The sequence below is a fragment of the Pyrgilauda ruficollis genome, unplaced genomic scaffold (genome assembly GCF_017590135.1).
Source record: "Pyrgilauda ruficollis isolate IOZ18807 unplaced genomic scaffold, ASM1759013v1 scaffold53, whole genome shotgun sequence".
Classification (NCBI taxonomy): Eukaryota; Metazoa; Chordata; class Aves; order Passeriformes; family Passeridae; genus Pyrgilauda; species Pyrgilauda ruficollis.
The window spans coordinates 2,476,253-2,493,641 of NW_024526933.1; the positions used below are offsets into that span (position 1 = coordinate 2,476,253).

The window sequence follows — 17,389 nt, forward strand, 5'->3', positions numbered from 1 at the left end:
TTTTTTTTTTTTTTTTTTTTTTAAGGACTGGATTAGGGGCACTTCAGAGAGTCAGGAACAGTTCAACAAGAAGGTTTAGAAGTGTCCTGTTAGTATTTGCTTTGGCATATGCAGAAGGGAAAAATAAAAATTCTTGGATGTGGGTCTGTCCTGGTTCAGGGCAAATCTGGGAGAGAACCAGTTTGGGCCCAGTTTAATTTCAGGTCAGAGAAAGCTCTATATTCTTCCAGCCTGGCTATTTTAATTGTATTTTGAAAATATTCCTTCTGGTTTGGCCACTTCATGATCAGACCAACTTCGCTGTAAAATATGTCAGCCATTTAAGGGTTTTTTCAAAGGAAGACATATGGGAATGAGCATGTCTGCTTTCCCTAGTTCTCTGAAGTACAAAACCATTTTTATTTTAAATTTTTGAAAACAATTCTTTCTCTCATGTGGTATCCACTCTACCAAACCAGGCACCTTAGCACCATTAAAGACAGAATCTTTTCCAAATGCTTCTAGGCAGCTTGAAGTGAGGTTGTGTTGGTTGTGTCTTTTGTTAATAAAATATTATAGAAATTATGACAGAAGAGAAAAACTCTTAGGTTTTTTTCAGAGAAAATGCCTTTACATAAACACTGATAGGAGCTGGAGGGTCTAATGAAAAAATACAGATTATTGATATTTTAAAATAAATATTTACAGTGTCTAAATAGCAATTTTTTAGGACTTTACAAATGTAAACCAGTTCATTTGCCACCTGCAAAAAATTGTCTGGTTTTATTTTTAATGTCTATGGGTAGGTAGCAGGAAATTTGTAATACTTATGTGACTCCTAATACATGGAAATATTTTCATTGCTGTATTAATTTGGAAATTCTGTACCTGTGCTGGAAAAAAATCAATAATAGGCTGAAGTACCACTGGTATGATTATTTATAGCAAGCTTAAAAGTTTTTGCATCCCTGCTCCTCAGCTGGAGAAACTAAAGTTTACTTGACTTGCTGCTTGCATTCTGTTTGATTTTCTTGGGTTTTCGTTTTTTTAGGAATGGGAGACTGGGAGGTGTATTGAGTGTAAAGCATCAATGCCAGTAGCTCTTCAAATTTTTGAATTTGTTTGACAAAAATGCTCATGGTTTTGTAGTGGTATGATATTTAAAAGATTCGGTTCTGGTTAATGATTAATATGAAACAGTTAGTCTTTTTTACCTTTGCTTTTAAAGTTCTCATAGTGACAGTAAATCATCATCCACTGAATGCAAAGAGGCATTTTTGTCAACTTTATACACCTACTCCCAGACTTTCTGTGCAAAGAGGATCTTGGCTCTTAAGGACACCTGCAAAATATTTCCTAAAGTGAGACAGCTATCAAGGCACTAGAAAGGAAGCAACATTCAGCTGGAAGCAAGTAATTTTCCAGTAATGCAATCTGAAAAACTGCTGAATCTGATCCCTCCACAGCAAGCTGCAGGGTAACACACTGCTCAGTGCAGTCTTCCCTGACTGTAATGTGGCAAATAGAAGGACAGTGGTAAGGCAAGATATACAAATATCACGTGTTTCCAAGTCTTGATGGCTGCATGTCATCAATAGAAGGATCACAGATTTCATCAGCTCATGATGTGAACTTGAAAATCTGCTGACGTTTGGTTTGGCCAATCACTGTTTGAAACAGACATGGGTAAATATGTTTTCCAAAAGTGGCTTTTATTTGCTCAAGCAAGAGACAGGTGTTTTGAATTCTTACCAAATACAGGCCCAGAGTATAAAAAACTCTGGGTCACTGGTTCTGATTTTGACATTTCCATTCGTAAGAGAAAGACGGAGTTCTCTGAGAACTCAGAGAACTAACACATGGAAACCAATTATTTGCTCTCACTTTAGCTCTACAACTATCAAAAAATAGGACTATCAAAAAACAAAATGACACAACACACTCTGGCTTCAAGGCATGTAAAATAAAACAGTACTGTATGCACAGTCTGAAGAATATGTTTCAGGAGAAAGACAGCACTTTCGTATTTGACATTAGTAAATAAACCTTATAGTAAGTTTGACCAAGAGAGGTTATGATTTTTTCATTCACATGGGATGATTGTTATTGTTTTATGCCACTGTTTCACTAACACTACACCATATATGATACTCACAGATAATCAGCTAACAAGGAATATTTTAACTGCAGTGAAAGATAGGCAACATGGCAGTGTAAATACCAAAGCTTTTAAGTGAGCTGCATGCTTTACACTGAATGGCTGTTTCTGGGTTCCAAGGTCATCAGCTCACTCTGTGAGCAGAGGACTTTTCATGCTGGAGGATGTGGGGGCAAAACTGCGGTCTCTTAGGATTACTGCTGTATTTGAGAGGAGGCGTGGGGCAAGTGGGTTGTGGAAAACTGAAAGGAGGTTTTCCTCCATTCTTGGAAACTTCTCTGCCCCATCTACATCAGAGGAGAAGCTTAGAGATCCAGGGTGAGATCCCACAGAGATTTGTCAAGAACTAGGCAGGCCTGCATTCAGGATGCATCCATAGCCTACATCATCATCCATGACCTGCGATTTGGGACTGGAAGTAGGACGGATACCCAGAGATCCCAGTCACCAAGAAGCTGAGGAATATGCGCTTCTGTTATGACTTCACTCTACCAGGCACAAAACTGAGCTAGAACACCTAGACAAAGTACTGTCATTGCTGTCACTCCCTTTGATGTGCAGAGAATTAACTGCCCATGGGTCAGCAACATTTTCAAGCCTTACCATGAAGTGCAGCTCTAATGATAGACCAGGGTCATCTGCCTCTCCCAGGCTCCCTGTTCACTTGTGCAACGTCAGGAAATGAGACAATGCAGCTGTTGGCAGCTTGAGTGACTGGGAAGGAAAGATACGGGGTTTCAAGTTTGAATGCCCAGCGCTGTCATTTAGAAGGATCTTGTCATCTCCCTTGCTTGAAGCCAACCAACTTGCTTTATTTAGAGAAAATGTTATTGTATTTTTTTAAGGAAAAAAGTCTTTACTGACCAAACAACTTTGCTTGCATTCTGCTAGCTCCACTAACATTGATGAGTAGAAAGCGATCAGCACCTGGAGTTTTAATAATATGTGAACTGCAGCCTTGCTTTGCAAGTGGATGGGACTGTAATACGTCTGCTAAAACTATTCCTGCCAAAACAAACACCAGGAGAGGTTTCTTTTCCTTATACCAAAGTCTCACTTCAGCACTTGCCAGGGAACACTTTTCTCCTGTCTTCTGCCTGTGCTGGACGAATAAAGAGGGCACAGTAGTACTGGAGGACTGCCTGAAAGGTTGTGGGCTGTAGTCTTTAATGCACTGCTCTCTGTGTGTTCAGAAAGAGCTTTACTCTTTCATTTCAGAGCTTTTATAAGACCTTAGGGCTGGGGCCTGCATTCTTCTGCAGTAAGCTCACAAAATTGGATTCCCTTTGGACTTGCAAACCTTGGCCACATTCATATTTTATGTGAGCCACTCTGCACAACTGATTCTTCTGGTGTTTATTTTTCTTGATTTGAAATAATTCTTATTTCCCTCTGAGGAAACCTTGCCTGTTAATGACTGCTAGCTGTAGCATGCCATCAACTATCCTCAGGTCTTCTCCCATGGCTCTGTCTCATCTCATCCATCACCTCCAGACATGAGGTCAGAGGTTACAAGAAGTGGAGGAAAAAAATTAATGCTTGTGAAGAACTGAATTGTTTTGCTTTAAAATGTTGTCCTGAGGTTAGCTATAGAAGTCTCCTTGGCTCAAGTGGTGTTCCGTCCTGTAGGAATGGAGACTCAAAATTTCCCAGTGGTTAAGTCATAGCTTTGGGCATACTGATAACAAAAACACAGGCTACCATACTAACTGATGATAATTAGGAGATGCTTTTTGCTGTTGTGTCACTCTGTTTATCCATGTGGTTTTTTGGGGGTGTATGTGTATCTCTCTGTGTGCTTGTAGTTTTCACTGTGAAAGTGAGATAAGAACCAGGATCTAGATCTGTTCCTCATAGGCCCTTTGCCCCTCCAGACAGCACCCAGAGCTTTGATTGAAGGATCCAGGAGTTGTTCCAGGAGTAACTGGAGAAGAGTTAGTTCTTCCCTCACACCAAGATGGGGAGCAGCCAGGAGCAGCACTGAGATAATGGTAGGTCTCAGAGTTCCAGATGAAGGGAGAGGTTGTTTCCCACAGACTGGTGTAAGTTCAAAGAACCATTTTCCTTTGACTATGAAATTTGCACTTGTAGCTTACTTTAGAGCCTACCAACCTTATGTTTCAAGATATTTACCATCAGGAAAATCTCCCAGTCCTTCTAGGACATGAAGCTCTGAAAGTGCATTTTGCAACCATGCAAAAAACCCCATAGTATTCTGGCGTTTGCTGTGCTTGAGTAGCCATTGCTATTAAGGTGAGGAATAGTCACTTCTCTTTGATCAGACTTGCAGTAATGACCTTTGTGACTATGCTGTATTATTTGATAATATACACATGACCCTTCTAGAAACATATGGGACTCATTGTCAAATCTTTGATAAGATTTACCATACACTACCTTATAGAAAAATTCACTTGTGATGCCTTATGGGATAAGAGAATTCCTGCCATGATCTGATATTTAATCTGTCTGCAAAGATGAGTCTTGCATTCCAACTTCTGATTTTTCCTTTCTCATTTTTTCCCCATAACTTGAAGTAATTGGTTTTTTTTTAAATTCATTTTTTATCATGTGGGTAGACAAAATGTTTGTCTCTGCTAAGCTGCTGTTGAAGAATGTGGACACTTACCTAAATTTGATGTTACCCATTTTCACCTAAATGTTGGAAAACAATCTGAATCAAACTAAACGTTGACATCTAATATCTACTAACATCAATTTTCTACCTCCCATAGTATGATCAGATGTAGAGATACTTTAATTTGTTATAAGTCATACTGCTTTCTCCAATGTTTTGGTGCTTCATTTATGAAAATGCAGTTGTAAAGTGTTACAAGGGAAACATCCTGTCAATATCTAGTGCAAAGCAGCAAACACTTGGAAGATAAGCATGCACTCTCAGCAACCAGTGGTCAACTTCTCATTCCACTGAAATTTCTGATGTTCATGAAAGTTGGATTTGAAACAAATAGCCTTGTAAATTTTTAGAGGAATTGAAGGTTTTCTCAGACTGAAATGCAGGTTAACAGAGAACAGAGACTGATAGTATTTATACAAGCTGCCAAGTAGAAGGAATTTTTTTTAAATTATCCAGACAGGTTTTATCTTCCTTTGAACTGACAGACTGGCCTTGAGAAGGTGAAGAATAACTATCAGGTTACCCATATGTAAACAAATACAGAAAAATTTTTAAAAGAAACAAATTACTTCCTTATATAGGTGAAATTTATAATACATTGTTTTATTGAACCAAATTACCCTTTTAATTATCTATTTTTTAATGCTCCTTCTTAAGAGTTTGAGGATACCCTACTATTGTAAATCTCATGACTGTATGAGGACAGTACTGGAGTATTGCCATGGTGCTTTGACACATTATCATCCTAGTAAATGATCCAAGTGTTGAAATTCAGTGTGGAGAGATGGCTTTTGTAAAACTTTGTCATGTGTTTCAGGCCTTCTGGAAAGTACAGCATTATCTGATGGTACGTCTCTTGGAGAGGAATGGAAGGAGACAAGGGAAAAGAGAATATGGGCTTTGTATGAGTAATGATATTTAAACTACAGCTATAAATGAAGAGAAGCTTCCTTGTAAGCTTGTACAATTAAGACCCATAGTGTTTCTAAATCCTTTTTCTTGCTTTATAATTTTATGATAAAAAGCATTACCATTGCTTTTGAACCTATATAATAACTCTAGTAGCCACAAAGAGAACAAAATGTTGCTTGTTTATTTAATTGTGAAACAAATTATGCCCCTTTGCAAACTTTACTGTATAATTTGCACTAGGTTGGTTGTTTAGGAGTATGCACATGCTAGTTTAAGTACTCCACTCTCCCTAGATTTTGAATTGCCATACAAGTGGCTATGACTGTAGTGAAACAGTTGCAGGTCATTGTATCTCCCAAAATCAGAAATAATTTGTCATAATGGAGTCCCCCATCCAAATTTGCAGTCAGTGCTTATAATAAACAGAACATGGCTATCAGAATTTAAAGGGATTGCATTACAGTAGGAAACTGAGTACCTTTGAATGTGATTCAATAACATTCTGGATTTCTCCCCATTTATCACTTGTAGTTCATTTTGTTTACCAAATACAGTAGACAGTTAATGGTTAAAATGGTACACAACAGGGGTTTCCTACCAAGAGCACATTCTTTTGAAATGTACCCTTGACACTTTCACTTCCTTTCTATGTGTTTGCATGCTACTTGCTTTTATATGTATTTTCCTAGCTGCAACATATAGATATTATTCAGCACAGCCACAGTTGCAACTAGACGTCATAACTTCTGCTTACATTTGCATTGGTATCAGCCTCATCCAGTGAAAAATGCACTGTGTGCCTCCAAATGATAGTGTTTAGAAATCTGACCGGGCGTCTCTACAGGCTCTCAAAACTAATGCTAAAAACTTGCAGAGGTATCAGTTCATATCAGGTAAAAGCAACATAGTTTTGCCCTAGTTGATTATTATGTGTGCTGGTGGTGAGTTCTAAGAATATCTAGTTGCTTTCTGTTGATTATACCATACCACCTCAATTGAACCTAAATGGGGAAATCTCATCTGCACTGAAATAATTGCTGTTAAGGAAAACACAATCAAGATTTTAGACCAAAGAAAATCGTTCTCATGGTGGGTAGTTTTCTGCCTCATTTCATAGGAGGTTCCATTGGGACGATGGTATCCTCTTCCAGATCTTGGTACAGGGTTAGCTCTGGTGCTCTGGGGTTCCCAGCTAACCTGGGGAGAGAGCTTGCATAGGTGAAAAGACCTTATCTACCCCTTACACAACTGGACTCCTCACAAATTATTCTGGACAAGGGCAGTGGAGTTGTTATGAGTTTGGTCCTGCACCAGGATCCATGGGCTACAGGAATAAAATCTGGCCTGAGCCTCCAAAGCCTCAAATGAATCCTTCAGCTTTGCTTTCTTCCTGCCTTACTCCTCACTGCTGGTCTACAGATCCACATCTCTGGGATCTCAACTTCTGTGTCTTTGCATGGTTTTCTGTGCCTCAGAAAAGCCTGTTCATGGTGTCAAAACTGCTGCTATAGATTTTCTTCCTTGGGGACTTGGCTTGCTTGAAGGGTTGGTTGGGATGGATGCTATGGCTCTCCAGAAGGTGTATTAAACAGCTGAAAATTAATGGCATGAGTGCTTCTGTATATTTGCCTGTGTATAGGAACATGATCAATGGTCTTTGCATCTCTTATTTGAGGAAGTACTGCAGTGTTATGGACTCCACTGATGCTCAGTAGTGCCTCCCCATTCCCCTCGAACACTATTGCCACCTCAGGATCTAGCCCAGCTCTCAAACCTTTTGCATGTTTCCACCACCAGTGCATAAAATAACTTTCCTGCAAACACTGTCAGAAATGTGATGGATGTGTGGACAAGTCCAGTTTTCAGAGTGTACTGAGTTTTCAGTATTCGCTACTAACAACTGCATCACATGTGGTAAAGGGGGCAGAAAGAAAGAGACAAAAGAGTTTCTCAGATACCAACAGGGTTGCTTGGACACCAAATAGGGCTTTCTGGTGTTTTGCCTTTGCCCTTGTGTAGTTTAGGTTTGATGTCAAGGAAAGTGCTGACATTACTCCAGGAGGGCTTGTTTCCAGTTGTGCCTGTGCTGATGGATGAGATTGAAACAGGTCAGCTCAGCTTTATCATGTCCTTCAACAGTGTCTGTAATGAGGCAGGGAGGAATATGCTGGGAATTCAAGGAACAGAGGTTTTTCTCTCCACTCTTTGATGCTTGGTTGGAAATATCAGAGGAAAATAAAACGCTGTATTAACAGAAAGCACTTTTAAGGCAATTATACTACACCTTATTGCTACTTCTATCTTCCTATGCCACAGATCTGCAGGAGGCACTTATGACATTAAATATGAAACTCACAGGAGCAAACGTGGAGGGGAGTGTTTGTAACATGCTTCATTTTCTACGAAAGCAAATAGCAAGCAAGCAAAACTTATCACTGACAGGATTAAAGACATGCTGGTAACAGTGCCTGAGTTGAGCTGCCTGGGGAATAAGGCATATAACATGAAACTTCAGTCATCCCAGGTCATCTTCTCTTTAGAACCACTTCTCCCTTCCAGTCTTGTGGTGCTTGGGTCAGAGAGCCAATCCTGCTGCAGTTTTTTGGACTGAACTGTCAGTCTGTCTTCTCTCTTTTTCTTCTAGGACCTGTGGTTCCATTTTTTCCCTCTTTCTCTCTGTTTTGTTTTTTTTTTTTTTTTTTTTTTAAACCCTTATTTCTGAGGATTCTGCACACTCCTATACAGGAACAGACCAGACTCTGAAAACAAAAGTATGTGGCATTTGTTCTGCAGGGCTAAAGACAATTTTTTTTTGTGTGAATGGGGTTGACATCACTATTTGCACAGGTTTTTTGTCACTTTTTTGTATAAGTATCTATCCTACCTTTGTTAATTTATAAGGGGTAACTTTTTTTTGTGGTTTGTGGCTTAAAAGAAAATAGTGTAAGTGGTATATATCAAACCATACTGGTTTGATATATACTAGAAATATTCTTTTAGGGACTCTGTGAATCTCCTATTTCATAGCTTTCTTAGGTACAGGTACTGTTAGAACCATTGAAATAATTTTCAAAGAAAAACAGCTATGTGTAGTTAATTTTCTCCTCACTATATAGAGTGACCATGGATAAATAGGCTTGTCACTTGTTCTAAAGAATGATGCAGAATTCAAGGGGTTGGTGGTAAGGAAAGTAATTTTGAAGGGTTATTCACTGTAAGTCTGGGCATGTGTACAGAAAATACTGTGTAATGTAATCACTGTCCCTTAAAATACTCAGTAATTAGTTGTTACATTAGTAATTAGTTGTTGGAGCACAGAATGTATCCCAAATTCTCTTCAAAAGCAAATGGACAAATAGCTAAACCCAGTGCTCTCCATTACAATTACATTTAGGAAGATGCTTTGCCATGTCTAGCCAGCCATGTTCTCAAAGCAGACAACACATGACTTTCTGCCAGTTTCTCTCACACAATTTGAACTAACTGCGCCTGGCTATTAGTAATGGGCGAGAAAGGAAGCTAACACAAATGGAAAAAGGAGAATGCTGTGAAGACATTCCAGATGCTATGACCTTATTTCCTTTTTTCCCAATTTCTGTCTTTTGGGCACAATCACCTCCAGAAATCTGCTGCTAAGGGACTCAGGCCAGCAGCAGCAGGAATATTCTCCAGGATTTCCTCCAGTTGTGCTTGCTGGTGCCCCCTTTTACCCAGAGATCATTGCTGCATATCAGGTCTGGGTCTGTAGGTAGCAGCATGAATTATGCCTAGAAATAAGTATTGCCATATAGAGAAAGCCTTGTGTGGATCAGCCCTCCATTTGGGCAACACTGGTTGCCAAGTAAGTGTCACTGTGATTTGTTACTCATTACGTTGGCTCTCCGTGAAATATGAAGTTGTATTGAATGTCTCAGTGGTAATCTCCAAGATCCTGAAAGGACTTGGCAGAGTCAGACGAGGCAGTGTCTCTCTCATGGGACTGATGTCATGGAACAGCTGCTTTCCCCAGAAACTATGAAGATGTCACTTTTGAGCCTGAGGGTGAAAGTGAATTGAAGAGGGGGAGCCTTTGTAGCTTTTGAGATGTTCTTGATCTTTGCTGGGAAGGTTGGAGATACTAGGACCTTGTAGTCTGCAGCACAGATCCCCTGCTCACAGATTAAGCTCACCAAGGGAAGAGAAAGGAGCTTGATGAATACAGAAGTGGAAGGAAGTGTGGCAGAGAGAATTAATGAAAATAGAATTTAAATGTTTAGGAAGGATGGGTATTTACAGTGTTACTTCTCTGTATTTTTTAATCTACAAAAGCATCTGTTTTTCAGAAGTGCTGAAAGGTCTGGATCACTGCAATGACCTCAAACATTAGAAGTTGAACATCAGGCACACCCTTTGGAAAAGCTGAATCTTACTCTAATTCTGTAGCTCAGCCAGTGTCAAACATGCTTTTTGAAGCTGTTTGTCTCCTTGTAGGCAGCAAACTCGTCTGGTACTGTTTTGTTAGTAGGTAGGGGAAGAAATGCTCATGTTGGTATACTCAGGATTCAGCTTTCATTCGTTTTGTATCCATCTTGTATTCATCTTTCTTCTATTGACAGAAAAATATTTGCTTGTTGCTATGTGAAGAACTATTACACAGAATTTGACTTCTAGAAGGTTTGCTGGCCATCTGTGGTCAATCTAGACGTCTGGTTGTGCTCCAGGAAGATCAAGTGGAATGCCAGGTCTTCTGTTCTGCACGTAATTATTGCTAAGAATTTACAATGGGTGCATTGTGCTGCAACCTTTACAAGTGTCACTGATGATTAGACTGTTGCAATACTATTTCAGTAACGCAATATGATACTATATTTTAGATTTATCTGTAAAATACCAATGCAGAATTTGGCAGCTTGGTTTTGGTTTTGTTTCCAGGACACATTTCTCAAGGAATTTCTCAAGTTTTCCTCTAGACAACCTGGAACCTGTCTCTTGGCCAGCCATCTCCCCTTTTTGTCCTGAAGTGCCATGGCAGAGATAGGAAGGATTTGAAAACTTATCTGGAAGTGCAAAAGAGGTACTGGAACTACAAACCAAGAGTACTTTGCCATGAGGATGGATACCAGTCTTCGTCCTTGTACCTGAACTCTGGATTTGAAAAACTGATTTGTTGAACCTGAATATATTCCAAGGCCTGTCAATTTCTTAGCTTTTCAAGAGCATAGGGGGATTTGCCAGTGGGGGACTATAGCATCCCATGAACTCTCTCCTCTCAGTCAACTCCCAAGTCCTCTGCCCTGGCACTGGCAGTGACTGACTATCATAGAGTAGTCCTCTGGGAGTGAAAAGACAGATTCCCCCATGGACTTCTGCTTCACTGAACCCTGATTTCTCTTTTCCCTATTCCCATTGGTTGGATACCCCTGCTGGCTGCACCCTCTCCCCTGGAGACCAACCCCCTTTGCCCTGTCCTCAGCTCCGCCCGCCACCCCTTCTCGTGCTTAAGCTGCCTGTGCTATGTGCTGCGTCTCTTTCTAGCTGTGTCCCTTGCTGGCTGGTACTTAGCTGGAATAAAACCTTGCAAAAAGAGCCTTTCTTGCCTCTCTCACTGAGCCAGTTGTGGTGAGTGTTGAGTGGAGGTCTCATTGTGTTGCCTGAATGTTAACCCAACCTGCTTTTCTACAAGAGAGATTTGTTGGGAAGAGATAATAGGCAGTAGCACCCACCATTCAACACCCGCATTTTCAGGGGACCCTCAATAAAACTGTTGGATGTTTAAATAACCTTCAGTGTATGGAGAATCAACATGGCCTTTGTACATCCACACAAACCTGATAGCACTTTCAAAAGAGGTGTAAAGGCACATGAATAGAAGGTGTTTCACTGGCCAGTTACTGCTAATTTTTCCAGAGACTTTTGAAAGACTTTTTTTTACCAAAATCTTTTAAGGAACATGACATGAGACAGAAGATTCTTAAATAGATAAATTATTTATAAACAGTAATAAATGGAAAGCATGAATAAAGTACCAGTTCTTGGAGCAGGGAGACATCAGCAGGGGGATGAAATGATGATGTGTGGTGGGACATTTTGTGTTCAGTGGGCAGTGGCATAAAAAAATTTGTTGATGAAACTGAATTACTGAAACCAGAAAAGATGAGGGACATCTGTAAAGATCTGTAGAAGGATCTATTGGATATCTTACAAGGTAGATAAAAATAAGGTGATAAAAATAGAGGGAAAGTGGTCTTAAATCCACCTGTTAAATGGCAGTTTCTGAGCTAACCAATACAGCTCAGGATTGAGATCATGCGTACCCAACACATCCAAGAAGATACCAGCTCAAGGTCGAGGAAGCATATAAAATAGTGTGGTATTATGGGAGAAATAATAGAGTGCAACATTTTGCCATTCACTTAAGTCCACAAGTCTATCGATTGTTTTAGCTGGAAATTAATTGTTTTAGAACTGAAAAGAGACAGAAGAGGTCAGTGAGGGTACAAAGCATCTTCCTAATGAGTTGTCACTAACGATGTCAGGGACACCCTATGAGGTCAGTAGAGTGCGTCTGCCCTGGTGTGCTGAGGCTTTCCCAGGCTCAGCTGAGGCTCTGGCTGGGGATAACTTCTGTCGATTTGTTTTAGAGTTGTCCCAGAGAGCTGCTGTGAAAGGCACTAATTTTTAGTGGATGTGAGGCTGTAAAAATAAACAAAAGTAATTTTTGTTGAAAGTATCCACTCTACTACGTAGTGGCAGAATCAATCCTTCTGTAAACACATCCAGTTTTTCTTTTCAAAATCTTTTTCTTAAAAGCTAGTTTTCCGTGCCACTTCTCAACCACAATCTCCCTGTTGTAAACAAGGAACATGTAAAACGTGGGAGTACTGACTTCCATACAAACCAGCAAGCTTCAGTTGCAGAAGTGAAGTTTTATCTCGTCTCATAGCAGAAAAAGGGAGAAGCTCAGTACAGTCAGCCGTATCTGGTGGACAGAAGAGAAAGAGATTTAAGAGCTATTTTCAAGGGAACATGCCATCAGTTATACTGCCTAGATCGAAGGTCCCAGATGCAGCGGGAATGCATTCCCCACTTTTTTTTTTCAGCTCACAGCCTCCCACTTGTTTTTTAAATTAATTTTTGGCAGTAACATAACTCCTGGAATCCTGCCATTTACTGCTTTAAAAACTGCTCTTGAAAAGAGAGAGGGAGTCAGAGGGAAAGCAAGGGATAGAGGGAGTACGAAAACCTAATGGAGCCGATTGCAAGGATACATAACTAACATTTTTTTTCTACAAAGATGATATGTGATTTATTTTTCTGCTGAGCCCGTTTTTATGTTAGGTCCTTTGGGAGAGAAGACGACTGTTTAGTAGAGATTATTGGGTATTTCAAAGTAGCAACAGGACAGCTAGGCAGAGTTAAACATATTGGTATTTTATGGGGTTTCGGTAAAAGAATGTCTGTGTAACATGATCATTCCTTGAATCTTTAAAGCATGAAATGTTTATAGTTAAAAAGATGGAAGCATGGAAACACAGCCATATAAAACTAGGGTAAAGATTCTTCTTATTTTGGGTTTAATGGTTTCACGTTGCTGAAGAAACGGCACAGCATCCTCATCCTGCCCCAGCAAGATGCATCATCTGGTCTGTGTTTGTCCCTGACAGTGATTTGGGCTGGGTCTCAACCTATTTTCATTACTGTCCTATTTCATCATGCCTTTGGTCAGCTGGGATTGGAATAGCTTCTCTGGCCACTTCCTTGGTGTCCCATGGAGCTGCTGCTGCCCTCATCTGATGCCGAGCAGTGCCCTGTGCAAGCTGGCTGACCACTTTGCAGCAAGACTGGAACTGATGCAGGCTCTTGTGGCACTATTTCCTGGATAATTCAGAGTAAAACGTTACAGAAGGATCTCTTTATGCAGTATGTGGATTACTGCATGTTTGAAAAGGATAGATATAGATCAGTTCAAGTGTGGAGGAGGTATTTTTGGTCTTTCTACACTCTTTCTTCTTCAGAAGACGTTGGAAGGGAGGATGTGTGTTGGCACCTTACTGATAAAAGCCAGAAGTATACATGCCAGCCACTGGGATACAGTGATGGTGGTAAGCTATGGTGTTGAGAATTAGGAAAGGATAGGGGTGTCATCATCAGTCACTGCACTGTGCTTACCTGGAGTCAGAGTCCCTGTCCTTCCCTATATCTCTTTCCCATTGTAGGGCTTTGCCAGCTGCTGGCCCGGCCCTGGGCAGCTGTCTGCACTGCCATGCTGATCATCATTTAGCTCATCAGCTTCCTCTGGTAAAAACAGCCACCTTACAATTAACACTGATGTGAGCTTCTTCTTTATTATTTTCTGCTGTAATTTGTTGATTCAGTTTTTCCTTAATTGGTTTGAACTGTAGCCCTGGTTGGGCTCATCAGCTTCCATGTGTTTGGAGAGGAAATGCAGAATTTGCGTATGTGTAGCACTGATAAGTACCTCATGGTCCATATTTGTGATTGAGGAGCAAAAGGCAAAAAAAAAAAAAAAAAGCGACAAAATTTATTATTGATAAAGGATAGATATGTTTTTTGTCTAAATATATTGCACCACAGACATCCTGATATTTTCAAGTAGGATATCTTTAAGTGGATACTGACAGTTGATTTATTCTTGCATGCTGAGCTGTTTTTGAAGTGACATATGTGTAAAAGAAAATGTGAAAGATATTATGGCATAATATGAAAGGAACTGCTGTTTTTATAAGTGACCACATGGTTTTAAAATTTAAACACCACCCTGAAATTTTGAAAAACAGTAACATCATGCTGTTGCACAAGACCTACTGAAATGATGCTGGGGAGAATCAGAAGTAAATCTTACTGTCGACATTGTCCTACAGAAGGGGAAGAGAGACTGTAGGTTATCAGACAGTGCAGTCTCTGCTCAAAGCAGTCCTCACCACATTTGTCTGCTTCAATTGCACTGTTCATCTCAAAGAACTTAAGGGTACATTTTAAGGTGACGTCTTAAATAGGGTTTTAAACAGCACAGCACTGCAGGCTGTGAAGCAGCACAAACATCCCTCGGAGGTCAGTAAATGGGCAGATATGCATAACTAGCACCAATAAGTCATAGATCTTTTTCTTTTTTTTTTTTTTTTCTCAGTTGCTAATGCTACTAAGACATGAAAATGTAGCAATGAGAGCTGATAGTGGTGAATGAGACTAGCCTTTTTGTCAAAGTATGTACATTCATGTTACCTGCCTGGACTGTTGCAGGGTGGCAAGCTTCCAGCAACTGCAAGTAGTGCAACACAGGAAGATCAGACCTGCATAGTGAAAGTGATAATGCAAGGGCCACTAACTATGGGCTTGGGAGATTTTCCTTGGACAAGGTATCGAGGAGTAGCTGGACTGCATTAGTTGACTTCCTGGAATGCATTTGCTGGTCCAGCTTTTTCCCCAAAGGAACCATTTGGTGACCTCTGGGACTGCTCTTGCCATGGTGTATCAATGGGTGGGAAGTGGCAGTGCTCTCCTTACCCTACCTAAAGCATTAATGTAAAAGACACCAAAATGTTCAGCTTAATGGGAGTTGAGCACATGGTCCCAAGGGCAGAGGGGTCCCTGCCTCACAGAAACCCTTGCTCTACCCTGTCCCCCATCACATCCTAACATTAACATGTTGAAGAGCCCATCTTGAAAGCCCTGTGGATAACTGTTTTGCCCCTGATAAAAAATAGTGACATTTGTTTCACAACTGCCTGTTTCTATATGTGTGCAGCCTCTTCCTTATCTCTGAGGCATTTTTTTAAATTCCCAGCATTGTACCCTGCTCTCTTGCACTCCCAAGCATCTCACATAACTCTGTGCCTCCTTGCCACACAGTGCTGAGCAACTAGTTACTGTATGTCTGAGGGAAAGTCCATAGCAACCTTAATATTCTGTCTGAAAGGCAGCTGCTGGTCTCAGCAATTGTCATAAGGAATGCTTTGTAGTTGATCTGCATCCTGATGTGTGTAATATTACTGAGGATAGAATAAGTCAGATCTGTACGTCTCTGTATAATACCATATTGTGAGAGACTTCCACCTTTTCTTCTGCTGCAGACAGAAAGTGCATATTGCTGGTAAAGGCAAGCCTTTCAGTTAAGTTCACCAAATGTGTGTTTCAGTTTTAGGATGATACCAGATGTGCTTAAAAAAATTGAATATATAAGGATTTGGGATATTTTTTACAGAGCTCTATTAAGGGATTAAAAAATAATGGTATCATTAAAAGAGGCAAGGAAACATTTATTAGGCTGTCAAAAAGCATTGCAGCCCCAGATAAATCCACTCTTGCTCTGTCCCAGACACTGTTTTCCTGTAAATCAGGGAGTTGTCAATGGAAGAGTCATCATGACAGATGGAGTGCAAGGGTGAAATGACAGGCTGGCGTTTCACCTTTAAAAAGAACATAGACAAGCACATGTTGGGAATTAGTCTTTTAGTGATTCTTACAATTCAAGTGGGACAGGGACTAGGCACCTTGGAGTTTCCTAGTAGCCCTTTGGAAATGTGATGGCTCCAGTTAAGGTAAATATAGATAAATTGAGTCACATCAGTTAAAATCCAAGCCTAAATTTTAAAAATTGAGCAAGAGTTCTAGAAAATAGTTTTCTATTTTTCTATTATTTTCAACATTATATTGGTCAAAAATACTTGATTAATTAATGCTTGCTTTCACGATTGCTCTTCATAATGAGAATCCCTTTTAAAGAAGAAAAGGTTGTAAAAGGCAGAATAACTGACCTAAGTGATAGCCTAGCACCTTTGTCTTCCATAACGTTATGCTTGTACAAATCTGCTTTGTCTTGTATCTATTTTGAGACAAGCCCGTGCAGAAGTTTGTAGGAAAAATGGTGGAGAAAAATGGTGGAGAAAAAACCTAGGAAAAAACCTAAGAAAAAACCTCTATACAGTGAAACTGGAATGTAGAGACTGTTAGACTGGATTATATCCATCATTTGTCTAGCCTAGCATCCCACATCTGAGAGCTGTCAGTGCCAGATGCTTTAGACAAAAGTGCAAGAAACTTTCAGACATGGGATTGTCTTGATTACTGATAGTTATAGTTTTGCTAAAGCTCTGAAGAGTTTGTTTTAATACCTCTTCCAAAATGCTTGTCCTTGATGTTTTCAAGGTTTATACAAGCATCTAGCCCTGACTGGTGACCTTAGGGTCTGCTTATGGGAACAAATCCCAAGGTTCAATTCCATCTTGCATGAAACATTTTTTTCTGTACCATTCTGATCATTCTGTTTCATATAAACCTTCTTGTGAGGGTAGATAAAGAACAGAAGCTCTTTATATAATTTCTTCCTATGAGCTAGTGCTCCATGTGCATTTTATACTGCCCTGCTTTTTGTCACATCTATGAGATGAAAACTCTGAACCTTAAAACTAGAAGAAATAGAAAATATTCAGGAGGGCAAAATTGCTCTTTACTGTGTTGAACTATTTGAAGCAGACAAATATTTAAGTATTCTTGTAAAATAAAACTTATATCTGTAAAAGTGAATTACAAAATTGTGAGTCTTTTCTCAACAGCAGTTTATAAAATTGTGAAGAATTGCTTTTTCCATTTGAGACTCTGACAATGTAGTAAACATCTTCTTGATCGAAACTTGATAGCAATAATTTTTTGTTTCAGCTTTGCTTCATATGTAAAAAATGCAAGAGGATTTAACTTTGGAGCGG

General features: G+C 39.8%; 1 long non-coding RNA gene across 1 annotated transcript in view; it reads left to right on the forward strand.

The window, feature by feature from the left end:
• Nucleotides 1–17,389, forward strand: part of LOC121360711 — a 70,268-nt gene that overhangs the window by 16,184 nt on the left and 36,695 nt on the right. The gene's annotated exons all lie outside the window — the stretch shown is intronic.